At 38.4% G+C, this 14,463-nt stretch overlaps 1 long non-coding RNA gene across 1 annotated transcript in view; it reads right to left on the bottom strand.

Moving 5' to 3' along the window:
• The window catches only part of LOC144367022 (uncharacterized), a 38,295-nt gene extending 26,455 nt beyond the window's left edge, over positions 1-11,840 (bottom strand). The window contains exon 1 of the long non-coding RNA XR_013426231.1: positions 11,609-11,840. This is a non-coding gene — a long non-coding RNA (uncharacterized LOC144367022). The remainder of the gene's footprint in view (positions 1-11,608) is intronic.
• Positions 11,841-14,463: the final 2,623 nt, after the last annotated feature.

Here is a 14,463-nt window from a genome sequence, read left to right as displayed (position 1 = left end):
ATTTTCTCCTGTGTTGTTTCTGCCTGCCTGCCTACAGGAAGACAGGGACAGACCTTTGAAACTGCCACTATTTTGTGTTCTTCATGGCACACGGTAGGGACAGGTACCTAGGACCAACAGTAGGAACTTAGCCCTTGAGGATAAGGATATATGGAAACATAGTCTAATAGTTGCTTAGATGAGTCCAGGACTTTATTTCCCCCTGAGCAGTGGGAACAAACTTAAGAGTTGTTGCTTCCTCTTACAAAACTATTAGTGATGATAGAAATCTCCTGAGCTTCCAAGAAAAAAAAAGCTCTTGGAGAGAAGACTTTAAAAATCTTGGCTCTTTTGACTCTCTGTGCTTTGTTGGGGGTGAGAGTAAGAATTGTTTTTTTCACTTTGTTCTTTTCCTGTTTTTTTTGAGAATGGAATTTTATTCCTTGTCCCTCTATGGCTTGGTGGCTCATGTCTTTGGTCAATTCTTAATTTCCAGAATGTTCCCATTTTATTTCAGTTCGTGGGTACCAGTGTGGCTATTCTTCCCTTTTCTCGAGGTGGGGAGTCGCTGTGACTCCCATCAATGCCTGCATGCTATTTGTGTTATGTGTATGTTTAATTTATTTCTATGGAAAACTCCATGCTTATCCAACCAGGTACCATAAATCTCTTCCAAAATGTCATGGCTTGGGTTAAATTCAGGGCTATTAGACTCTAAGGACTGTGCTAGATCAATCAGACTCTCTATTCATTCCTTCTGTGCCAACCCAACCACGGATGCATTGCAATTTAAAAATGTACTCTGCATCTCAATATTCTCCTGGTTCTCTGGCTACTCTTTGGTACTCCCGGGAGTAATGATAGCTAACACCAACCATTTGGGCAATAACTGACTGGGCAGAGCATGAGGAAGTCTGAGAAGACTTGTTCCAAGCGGGATGAGACTCAGAGATACCTGGGAAAGTACTTTTAGAAGTCTTTTCTGAATTGAATTGCAAAGCTTGATACTTTCTAAGCCCAAAATAATTTTGACACAGAGAATGTGGAAGCATCCAATAGCCAAAAGGTGGCACTCCTCACCCACTGTTCACTCCTGTCCACAGTAAGGACATCTCCATGTGTTCTGTTCCTTCTATTAGTTGTTTCATAATAAAATATTATACCCTCATCCTCTCCTGGTAAAACATAGCAATAAAACAGACCTTATTCTCTTGGTTGATCTGTGTTTTGATATATGCCAGTCCCTATCCCTCTGGGTGGACATTGTATAAGGTAAACTGTATTTTCAGTAGAGCTTGGCTTATAGCTCTGTGTGCATCTATAGGTGATGTCATATAACTGAGCACCTTTCCTATAAAATCATTTCTGACCAGATCCAGGGTTTTGATTTGTCTCCAGAGGTTGCCTCTCTCAATTTCATAAACCGTGAAAACACAGCTGGAGCAATTTACAGACTGTGGAAAAACTCTTGAGTATTTTTGCTGAAGTACCAATTCAAGGATCATGCTTTGTTATTTCCTGTTTCATTGTTGTTTGTAAGACCAGATAATGGGCAATGGGCTGTTTCAAATTTGCCTGGCCCCTCTATACTGTTGCGTGCACCTCCTGTTGGGGCCTGGCGTGCATTGGGTGTAAGCGTGACAGTAAATCGACGTTGATTTGAGCAGACACACATCACAGAGAATGAAATCAGAGCGACGATTTGGAAAGAGCTAGGCTTTTACTCTTTGAGTTATATGAATGCAGAGCCTGAGGCTTTTCAAAATACAAATCCAACTCTGTTATAACTTTCTACCATCCTGAAATAGTTTTGAGATCTACTTTCAAGATCAACCATGCTGATCACTACAAAATAAGGGAGTGTCTTTGCCGTCTCCTGATTTATGGGTCATTAGAAACAAAGACATAAAACATGATGGAGGGCAATATGCCAGCACTATGCAAAGATAGAAAACGAGAAGATTAACTTCAGTGATGCCCTTCTAACCTAGAATGTGGGAATCTGGAAGCTGCAGTATTTTAGGAAGTAGGCATAAAATCATACGTAAGTTAAAGGAGTTTCTGAGCAGCATGGGAAAATGTGCTTAAAAATGTGCTAATAGAGTGTAAGCATTTTTCTCTAAAGAAATAAAGGTTGTAGAAGTTTTAGGACTTTATTCATTGATGTAATACAAGATAGGCACTCAATAAATGTTTGTGGAATGAATGGATGATGAATGGAGAGAAACAGAACCCAAGGGAAGCAGGCTTCCTGAGCTTGATGTTATAAAGGGACCATCAGAGTAGAGAAAGAGTGCCTCATCCTCCTCAGCCCTTCTCCGAAGGCCTCATCACTCTTAATACACAATTAAATAATTGAGGTATTCCATGGAAACTTGATTTATCAATAAAAAATGGAATTATATTTAGAATGTCCTGCTCCTTAAGATTGAAATGCATGTGATAAAAATGATTAGAAGAGAAAACAACACATGCTACCAAAAAGACAAAGCTCGAATTACTTATTTGGAACATCTACTACTTGCCAAGGAGTGAACTAGATTCTAGAAGATAGTGGTATATTATCTGAAAGGTCACCTTAGATTCCATGTTTCATATCTTTGTGGAGGCAAAGAAACGACATCTTAACATTTTATTATATACATGTGAAGAGCAAGTGCATTGGTCTAAAATGAGTACAGTTCTGGGTCAAGTCCTCCTTATAGTAGTGATCAGTGAAAAATATTTAATACTGCATCAAGGTGATTTATTATATGGGCTTTTACTATTCTGAAAAATTGAATTTTCTTGTGGATAACAGATTAGATGAAAAAAAAAATTAGGTACAGTGCTGAGAGCTCAGACCCTTCATCTCTCCAGAACAGAACTGCACGATGAAATTATCTTATTTTTTTTTTAGGGAGGTCAGCAAAATGGTTTCTGGTACTCCAGGTTGGGGTGGAAAAATCTCATGCAACTTGATGTAGAGAGGATAAAGCGCCACCTGTTTAGAGGTCAGAAGTGAGATGAATTTAGTTCCCTTTGTCTAACATGTTTTCTCACCTCATTTTTGAAAGATTTAGCTGATATAGGGTTAGATTTCAAGTTTAGTAGTGTGTATTCAGTCTCTTTTTATGTATAAGGGCAAGACATCAAATCCTGTCTCTATTTTATTCTTTAACATGCTGAACCATCAGTTTCCCTAGTAATCTTAACAAGATTCTTACATTGGTAGTGCTCTTTAGTATTTCCTTTGCATTTCACAGACAAACATTTGCTGGTTTACTTTAGGACACATAAGATCATAGAGAAGGCCTGGGATAATGTGTCTCTTTAGATCTTATACTACTAATGACCAGCTCTTCCTATTTTCTGATTCTAATTTCACATTGCTCCACATTAAAGGATGCTCTGGAATGAATTTAATTAGTATTTTTTTTAAATATTGCTTAGTTGTCAATGGATCTTTATTTTATTTATTTATATGAGATTCTGAGAATTGAACCCAGTGCCTCACACATTCTAGGCAAGCAGTCTACCACTGAGCAATGACCCCAGCCCCTTGAATTAGTATTTTTAAATGTAGTTTTTTTTATTTTCCAATCAGTTTCTGTGGTGATTGTAAGATCAGCCTAATCTCAGGACAGTTCTGATAGATAAGGGATTGGTATCATTTGCATCTGGCAACTCTAGTTCATGCCTCATTTCCAGCCTTTCCAATTCACTGACATTCAAGAAAGAAATGCCCCATTCATGCCACCAAATTAAACCTGTGTATGTGACTTATTTTCTCTCTAGAGTTTTTGTTTTCTGCCCATCCACAATCCTGGTTCATACAAACACACTCTGACTCTGACTTCTATTTTTAACTTCTATACCTGTTCTCAAAGATTAATGAAGTGTCAACGCCAAGCCAAGTGAATCCTAAGCCAAACATAGTTAACAAAATACGTCTTTTTCTAAAAATTTCATGTATTGATTTGAAAACCTAAATACAGAATTATTTCTGGATGAGCTATTCTATTAGTTGAATTTTTTTTTGATGGGCACAATTAAGAGTCAACTATGTTTTTCTGAACCCTGAGTCCACCCACACTTCCAGATTGTTTTTACAACTATGGAAATTTCCATTCAGGATGCATTTTACTTGTTTGCTCCCATCAACATTTCTCTGCCCAAATAGTTTTTTTTTTTCTTTTTGGTGTGTGTAGTTCAATTTTTCCATCTTTTTAATAAAGCATGTTGACCTCAGCTGTAATTGTGCATAGTTATATACTGACAACCTACATAAATAAACATTAACAAACATGGTCCTTTGATATGGTGATGTCACCATAATTGGAATTTCAAAAGTAAATATAAGTGGGCACTGTGAGCACCTGTGTCAGCTCTTCTCTCCCACCTTGTGCTTGATGATGAAAGAATTACCTTTGCTGAAGGTGGAATGCTCTGTTGACATCAGCTCCTTTAGTCCCAACACTGGAAGATCAATTTCATGTCAACTTGTTCAGATTGATATTGAGACCACCTGGGCATCAGCTGTCAGGAAGCCCAGTGCTTTGCTTAAATAGTAGGCAGCTATCAAAATAGGGAGAGAACTGGGGGCGGGGGTTGGGAGCACAGGCTATCAAACTTGACATTGGCATACATTAGAGAGCTACAGAACTCTCCTTGCAGGTCTGCTAATGATGCAGTTTCCATTTGTCAGGAGAATAGGGATAATGGGGCCTTTGTCTGATCCTGAATCAACTTTCCAAATAATGCAAGCACTGTTCACAGGTTAAAGCCATACCCTTGACCCTTCTTGAATCTCTGCTCAAAGGAACCAGGACTCCTCCCTCCTCCCAGGAGCATTACGTCAATCAGTGCATTCACTCTTCCCAATGTGGCAGCTGGTTAAGTGACACTGGAGAGTCTCTCCTGAATAGCTCATATATAGAAACAGCTGTTGGAACCATTTTTCATGTTGTCCAACCTTGTTTCTAGCATCAGGGGATTCACAGTTTGGATTTTGTGCACGTTTTAAAAGACCATTATCTTTTGTTTAAAATGTATTATTTTAAAACAAAAAGTAAATGCCATTTATGGTTTTAAAACGTGAGAGGGGAGGGTAATTGGCTTTAACAATTTTTTTTTTAAAAAAAATTTGTTCTTTTTAGTTATACATGGCAGTAGAAAGTATTTTGACCTATCGTACATTAATGGAGTATCATTTCTCATTTGTGTGGTTGTAACCGGGGTGGAGTTACACTGGTCGTGTATTCATGTATGAATTTAGGAATGTGGGTAATTGGCTTTTGAAGTTTATAAAATAATCTGTATTGCAGGTGACTTCATAATAAAATGCAGAGAGAGGCAACCTGAGCTTGTCTGTGGTGAGCTCCCTGGGTGGCTTGGTGGCTTTGACGTCCCCAGCATCCTGGGTATCACTCTGACTCTTCATCCCATTCCATTTTCTACCCTAGCTCCATATTCTCTTTCTTTTTCACTTTTCACAAGTCATTTGTATCTTTTTAAAACCACCAAGCCAGGTCCATAACTTTCCTCAAAGGATTTACTTTCCTCTCTGTTAGCACGGAGAAGAAAATAGAAGTAACTGGAAGAGCTGGAACAAATGAATAAAAATCTACCTCATGGCTCACTGTTGTGGAGAACTCACCCTGGAAGCCCAGTGATGTCCTTACAGACTTCAAAAGTTAAAAAATGGGGACTAACATTGGACTGACAAATGGACTGTAGAAACTAAAAGCACATCCTTCAGTTGTTCTGTATGTTGCTCAGGAAGAATTTTCCAGAGCCCTCATGCTTGATTGGAAAAACAAAACAAAACAAAAAAAACCCTTTATTACCATTGAAGTTGTTCAGACATCAGAAGAATAGAAGACTTCTTGGCAAGGTGTCATTTCCAGAACATGCTTCCCTTTATGACATGCAGAGAGAGCTGGTTTACTCAAGAGAGGAAAATGTGATATAGGTTTTTAACCACACTACCTTCCTGCCCCTTCCTTGATGCATAAGCAATTATCAAGAGGAAGGATGAAGTCCTTTCTTATACATTTAGATACCACTTACAAACAAATATTATCGACATAAAGCGCCTCATTGACTTGAACATACACCAAGTCACAAAATTATACCTGTCTAGGAGAAGAGAGAACATTTGGAGATAATAGATCTCATAGTGCTTCTTGTGTGTATCTATGGCTTTTGTCTGAACCCAACACTATGTTATTTCAGGGACAGATGATATTTTGTCATCATAATTATAGTAACATCAAAGGATAAGGCTTAAAGCAGTCTCTTGGACCATACCCATTTTACTATAGTATCCATAAGCAAATTTAAATTTATTCACATAGAATTTGGTCAGCATATTGGCTAGGTATGTCAAATGCAGCCACATTTAATGTGCAAATTGGCATCCTGATCTGAGAGTGCGAATAAAATAGGTTAAACAACCTATTCTGAAGTTTATGCACACATTTACTTCATGCATACAGTTGTTGAATGCTGATGATATTGATTTAACAACAGGAATAAACGTGCCTCAGAAACCAGAGATCTAAGTTTTAATTTTGTGTTATAACACACCCCTAGTTCTTTGGCCTTTGCTTTGTTTTTGCAATGCTGAGGGTTGAACCCAAGGCCTTGCACATGGGAGGCAAGCACTCTACCGCTGAGCTGCAACCGCAGCCCATACCCCTATTTCTTTGGTATAGAATGTGTGAAATTCTTAATTTTGTTTGTTTCCTTTTCAGGTGTTACCTCAAGAGAAGGAGAAGAGGGAGGGAAAAAGAGAGAGAGAAAATTGATTTTATTCAGATCCTTGGGGAGTGTCTTGGTGGATTTTCTATCTATCTGTCTGTCTGTCTGTCTGTCTGTCTATCTATCTATCTATCTATTTATTTTTTGTGAGAAGCCAGACAACAAATCCATTCCCAACATTCTCCCTCCTGGAAGGTTTTTCAAAGCTGAGGTTTCTCTGGCGACTGTGCATGCACTTTTATCACATTTTTAGCTTTTCAATATTAAGCCATTTCATGAGGAAAAGAACATTTATTTTCAATGAATAAACCATCCTGTAATGACCCTTTGTGACTGTGTCAATGCTTTTGTGAGTGCTTCCACATTAAGCAATGTCCCTGTTAGCTTCCCAGGGCTGCCCCTACTCCTTGCTGTTTCTCAGCTCACCTCCCAGACACCTAGATTATGTCAGCTAATTGGCAGATGGGCAGACAGACACCCACGAGGCCACCAACACACCACATTTCATGTTCATTTACAAACTAGTAGTCAACTGTTTTCCCAGTGCCTCCAGAGGATGTCATCCATGATGCCTGTAAATTAGGTGGACTATTTGTTGATTTTAGTAAAATGAGTGTTTATTTTGAAACTAGTTGATCTTCTGGCTCATTCTGTCAGTCTGTGCCTGAAACTCCAGGTGTGGATGGACACAGAATGAATTGTAAGCTCTTTGAGGGAAGCCCTGGATCTTTCCCAACTTTGTATTTCCATGGTTGAACACAGAGTTGGGAATGTAATTGGCTATGATGTCGCTCCACAGATATGGGTGAAAATAAAGAGATGGTACAGAGAAGCATATTTAAACTGGACCATAATAACATAGAGAAGATGGGTGTGATTTTCATCCATCCTTCTTCTCCCTATGGGTTCTTTCTATCCATTCTAAACCAATAGGCCAAGACACAACTTTCATTCATCATCCTGAGGCTGCGGACGTAGCTCAGTGGTAGTATCCTTTCCTAACTTAAATGAGGCCCTGGGTTCCATCCCCAGCACCACAAAACCAAAACACCTTTATCCTGGGGTAAATGACTGAAAAACTAAATTAAGGCACACAAATCAACCTCTATCCTCAATGCATACAGAAAGAAAGCAAGACTCGAGTTCTAAACAGCTCTGCCAGCATGAACCCAGCAGATGCTACTTGTCTAAATTAGATGTTGAATATGCTTCCAGGTTGTTTGGTGTCTCTTACTCCAACCTACTTATTTGTGGGGAGGTAGAGATTTTTCCAGCGTGGCTTTTCTAACAAAATTCTGAACAGAAACAATTTGTGCTGATCATGGGATTCAGCAAATGCAGAAATATATATCAACAGAAAATGAAAATCACCCATATTTAAGCTATTCCCCATCACCATGGAAATATTGTATGATGTGTCATTTTATTTCTATTCTACAGATAAATATGAATACCCATACATACATCCTTTATCATCATTCATTCTAACTAGCATACCAGGGATATGGTTTACAAACTTTTTTAACTAAGCAATATATACACTTGCCTCACCATTTTAATAGCTTTCTAGTATTCTTGTATATGACTGCATTATAATTCATTCCCCATTAGTGGACATCTGAATGGTTTCCAATGCTAATATACTTTAATTTTTATTTAAAACATTGAAGGTGCTACTGGAAAACAAGCAGGAATAGAGAAAATCATTTTGACTAACCATTCAAATATTTATTATGATGGCTTTTACTTTAAAAAATTAATTAGTATAGTAAAAATTTAAAATGAAGATCTTCTACAAAGGGCAGATTTATTGTATATAAATTAGGGATTATAGATTAAACATTTTATCCATCATCGTAGGTATTTAGTACTTTTATAAAATATGATATAAAATTTAAGTGCTGTTTGAAGGAGCAAAGGGGTTGAGTGATGGGAACAAAGTCACCCAGTACTATTTAGAAAAACAAGGCAGAAATCACAGCTTCTGAGACTCTGTTTAAATTCAGACATTCATAAATCTGCATGGGATTTAGGCTTCTTATTAATATTGAAATTCACTTGGGGGCCTAGTGATACATTTTTAATGTTCTCTATTTGATGTCTTACAAATTTCAAATGATAGTTTACAAATCCTGAAGAAAATGTAATAAAAAATACTGAAGATGTAAAGAGTAAAGTAAAACATCTCAGGTCACCATACTTGTTTGGGAAGGTTATGCACTGTACAAGGGTACCATAGCTCATAGGGTTCCGGTCATATCCAAAGAGTAAAGATGTTTATGTCTATTATAATATGTGCAGACGGCAATATATTATGACATTACTATAGGCTTAAATAAAGTGTCTTGAGTAAGCAGCGTCCTTCTTCCATTGTCAGACTCTCTGGATATTACCCAAGCCCATGTCCCTTTGTCCCCTTTCATACTGCTTATTTAGTGTCTCATAGGAATCCTCTAAGTTGACTAATGGTTTTAATAAATGCATCAGATCTCTTATGCAATCTATGAGGACGTTGGAAGGCATAGTGGGATATGCTAACTACTGTTATATTTCTAATAGCCACATATATTATTATTATCAAAATTTAAATTTCAGTCATATATTTCATTTGAATATTTTTGTAATTGATGCTCACATTCACAGTAGAGGGGAGGCATTGATGCTTCTTTCTAAAATTCTTAATCTTTAAAGATTGTTCTGATATTTTTTCATGTCCTTTAAAAATGGTGAATCTATTGCTTAGATGGGCAATGACTGTTAGAATATATTAAATTCCATATTTTCATGGGACTTCATGACTTTGAACACACGATCCTAAATGTCATGGTTATTTGTTCTTGGAGATAACAGCACTGTGAGGCAGGAGGTGTCAGTTCCTCAATTTTCCTCTTGGGGGAGTGGATGGTGGCTTAGAAAGGACAGTGACTTGTATGAAGCCCTGCTGTCATAAAGAAGCAGAGGCAGGGCAGGTACTCATTCATCTGATGGTCGTCAGGTGACTCCATGCTGTTTTATAAAGAGCCCACTATTTTCTGACCAACCTAGTTAGATGGGCGTTTGTCTGTTTTGAGTACTGAAATAGAGATTAGTACAGCCTATGGGAGCATTCAGTATAGCCTATGGGAGCACTCAGTATAGCCTATGGGAGCACTCAGTATAGCCTATGGGAGCACTCAGTGCAGCCTGTGGGAACACTCAGTACAGTCCTATGGGATCACTCAGCACAGCCTATGGGATCATGTTTTCTTCTTTGTTAGAACAGTTCCCTTTTAAACATATTTAGTGGTGCTGGGGATTAAACCCAGGGCCTCGCCTAAGCTAAGCACAGGCTGTACCACTGAGCCACACCCTTGGCCCCAGAACCGTCCCTTGTGTATTCTGCAGGATACATTTTGGGGCCTTTTATCTCCATATTTCTCAAATGTTGTAGGAACACTTTCTTCCCTATTCCACCAATCTCTTACACACACACACACACACACACACACACACACACACACACACCTATATCTACATATATGCATTTTTGAAAGTCTTACCTATAAATCTATTTATAAGTCTATTTATGGATTTTAGAGGCTAAGATAAAATTTAGTAGGATAATGGACTATTAATTACATTACTAAATAATGTACCTTGGCCCTTTAAATCTTTCTAGTGTGCTTCTCTGTTCTGATCTACGCCAGGGTTATAGTTGTAGTAATTCACAGTAGGAGCACTTTAAAGTTGATAAAAACAGTTTCTGTCATTCACATCTAAAAATTGTTTCCTGTTGTTGGATTGGGTAGACACAGTGTTACTTAGAGAAGTCACATGGTTTCAGCTTTTTGAGGTAGAGAAAAGGCCACATACTGGGGAACCAAACCATTTCTATGAAGTGTGAAGGAATGGAAGCCTGTCAGGTCACATTGGTTCATGAACTTCTCAATATGGGCACCACCAACAAAAAGCAAAGCCTTGCTCCTTTTCAATGAAAACAATGAACAGTTGGATTCTTTTGTCAGGAGCTAACGGGTTAGGTAACTGCACTTATTTACATGTTAGTCTTACAGGCTACAGAATAATTAACCAGCTAAAACTATGCAGTGGACCGTGGCAGTCTGCAAGGATTAACAAATTAATTAGTTATTTCCATCCGTTACAGTTTTATTCTTTTCTTTGGAAATGTGTGGACTATTTATTTCAGCCTTTCAAAGTCCAGAGCAGGGCTGCGCATTCAGCTTTCTGAATGGCTGAATAGAACAATAAGATTGTGTAACAAGGGGGACACGTCAGTGCCTTGTCAGTCAGGGGATGATGTGAGCTATAGAAAGCTCTTTTCATCTTTTAGCAGGGGCCCATTATTCCTATGTATCTCTCTCCTATGCTTTATGAAAAGGTTTGTACAGTAAATAATGACTGACTATGTAGTAGGCCTTTCTTCTTTTGCCAAGCTCTTTTTAGCTTTGGCAGCAATTTTGCTTTCCCTGTCATCATCTAATGTCTATTTATTTTACATTGCTACAAAGCCAGTGAAATTCCCTTATAAATCCCAGGTCATGAAGATGAAGCAGCAACTTGATGCCTTTTATTAAATGTCTCCAGTGTCCTCTGCTTTTTCTAATTAGGTTCAAAGTGGTCAGTGGCTTAAAAAGCCCCTGGGCAGGAATCAAATCTGTTTGAACAAAGCATTCCGAAAGGCCATGCCTATTAGATCCTTGGATTTAATTAAGGGACAGGTATCAAAACTCTAGATACTCTCTGGATGCATCCAGGGTCCTCACCGCAAGGTTCTGTTCCTACCCAGGCAATCTGACCAAATTCTTCCCCTCCCTGTGGGTCTCCCTCCCACACACACACACATACAATAGGCATTAGGTATTCAGGGCCTGGGGCCATTACTCACCAGCAGCTTGCAGGGCTGCAGTTTTCTTTGTCAGCACTACCACAGCATGAAGGTGAGAACAAGAAGCTCTGAAACTGAAGAGAGAAAGATAAAAGGAAAAGTATGCAGAAGAAAAGAGAGGCTCTCTAACTGCTCTGTCAACTCAATTTCTCTCTCCTCCTCAGCTGCAGGCGTGTCCTGAAGATGGATGGGCAAAGGTACAGCTGGTACAAGACAGCAGCTGTGATTTCCATCTGGGTGCCATTTAGTAGCACATAGATTTTTTTTTTTTTTTTTTGGTCAGGCCAAAGTCTCCTCCAATTGTTGTGGTTAGAGAGGGGAAAGTGAGAGGCCTTGTGTGTTTGCTTCCACCTCAGATACTATTGTTCCAAACCACTGCTTCTCCCAGTGTGCTGGCTCCTTATCAAAGAGAAGGAGCTTGTTTGATGGTGGGGTAGGGAGTTAGCTGATGAGAGCTGGTGGAGCTCAGACACAAGGCATCTTATGGAACCCATTAATATGAGATTTGCCCAACACTTACTTCACATACTGTCTGTCAGTCCCCTCCTTCTAAACCATAGGGTTGTCAGGAAAGACGGTGCCCTTTTGAAGAGCCATGTCAACGTTCATATCTGCACAGTATTAAATCAACTGGCTGAAATGTGGAAAAAAACTCAGCAAATTGATTAAAGCTTGTTGTGGGTGGTGCTAGGAAACCAGTTTTTCTTTTACCTCTAGAGCAGGGTTGACAGGTATCGATTACTGACGTCAGAGCAACAACCTCAACCATTTTATTTTAAATATTTTAAATATTGCATACCTGAAAATATTGTGTTGAAGAGGTTATTTGATAAAGGTATTTGTAAAAACATCCAACAGGTTAGTATTTCCTTAATTGAATATTTGGGCCTTTAATTACAGCTGGATGACATGGGCATTGATTGAATCAAATTGTTTTGAAGTGAATTCGCTCATACTTCATTCTGTATCCGTAACTGAAGCGAGAATACTTCTTTTCATAGAAACAGCACTGAGGAGGTGCTGAAGGGTCCAGTTATTCAGACTTGAGACCTGAGGTGTTTCACAAGCATTCTCCAGAGTTAGCACATCTGATGGCAGGAGAGATTGCGTTATCTTTTGGCAAACCAAGCTCCTTCTTTCTTGCCAATATGGACATTTTCCAGTGTTGGCCCATATTTTTCTGCTTTCCTAATGTACTCAAGGTCAGTGTTTCTATCCCTAAGGAGAAACCATTTCTGAGAGCTCTGATCAATTTTCTTTTGCCCCTTAATTTATTATCCTTTTACTGTCAAATACCGAAAAAAATTAAACATAAAATGGCAATTATGACAAAAAATATACTCAATTCTTTCTTTGACTTTTGGAAGAAAAATTTCATTGAGGGAAAAGTGTAAGTGAGGGTACTGGTGGTAAGATCAGGGATGAATATGAGGGAATAATAGATTCATAAACAGATCCCCTAGGGTCTGTTGACCAAAACACATACAAAGCAAGCTGCATATATAGTTTTATATTTTAAATTTTAAAAAATCTTTTGGTGCAGGGGCTTAAAGCCAGGGCTTTGTGCATGCTAAGCACATGCTCTACCATGGAGATATACCTCCAGTTCTGACTTTTACATTTTTTAAATAGCCATGCTAATACAAAGTAAAAAAAAACTGGTGTAATTAATTTTAATAATATATTTTATTTGACTTAGTATATGACAAATAATATTTGGACATGTAATTAACATAAAATTATTAATGAGATATTTGACGTTACTTTGTTGTGCTAAATCTTCAAAATCTGTTCTGCTTTGCATTTACAGTATGTCTCAGTTTGAACTAGCCATATTTCAAGTGTTCAATAGTTATGCACTGTATGGGACAGGGCAGATCTGGACCGAAAAGGTAAAGAGAAAGCTAGTTTTTATTTAGCATTTTTGGTGTGCTAAAAATTGTAGTAACAATTGATATACAGTATGTTTAGCTTTTATAATCACCCTGTGAAGTGACTATTATCTTCATTTTACAGAAGAATGCAGTGACCATGAAATATATTGTCCAAACTAAAGTTCTTTTAGAGTAATAAAGGAGCTTCTATCAATTATCAGGAGACAACTAGTATGGCCTAGGCCCAGGAAAACTGTGACAAATGGTCACACTAAATGGATAAAGAGGCTAGAAAAAGTTAACCACTTTGCTCAAGATCAAAAGTTAATAAGTGGCGGCATGATCTAAGAACCTGATCTGTTTGCCTCAAAAGCCATGCTTGGAATGGACTTCCGATACTACTCCTAGAATTCTCCCTTGATAGTTTGGTTAACCATTCTAACTTGGAAGTATTGGTCTCAAAGTCTGTTGGCAGCATGGTTCTCTACCAAGCAAAAATGTCTCAGAGCCTGTCTCTGTTCTTAGAAAGGCCCTTCTAAGGAAGCCAAAAATGCTCAAAGGTTGATTACATACCTGCCATTTTTAGCAGGGGTGGGAGGCTGGCTTAGACTCTAGCTATCTTTATTTGGTGGCAGATGGGGGAGGAGGAGTTGACGTCTCCAACAATGTTTTTTTCAATGCTCTGGGTCACCAAGTTACTTACCCTTTGGAAAAACTTATTACTGGAATCTGTTTACAGACATATAAGAGGACCAGAAATGAATATAGGCAATGAAAACATTGTGCCCTACACTGAGAAAACTGTTCCATTATTCACAACACTTTTGATGCCAAATGTGTATTCTCTCTCTCTCTCTCTCTCTCTCTCTCTCTCTGTGTGTGTGTGTGTGTGTGTGTGTGTGTGTGTGTGTGTGTGTGTATTCCCTGATACCTAGCAAGTCTCCAGATCTCTGGACACAAGCTTGATATGTTGGAATTCAA

Source organism: Ictidomys tridecemlineatus, chromosome 10 (assembly GCF_052094955.1).
Source record: "Ictidomys tridecemlineatus isolate mIctTri1 chromosome 10, mIctTri1.hap1, whole genome shotgun sequence".
NCBI lineage: Eukaryota > Metazoa > Chordata > Mammalia > Rodentia > Sciuridae > Ictidomys > Ictidomys tridecemlineatus.
The sequence above is the reverse complement of the archived record's forward strand: the minus strand, read 5'-3'. Positions and strand labels throughout refer to the sequence as shown.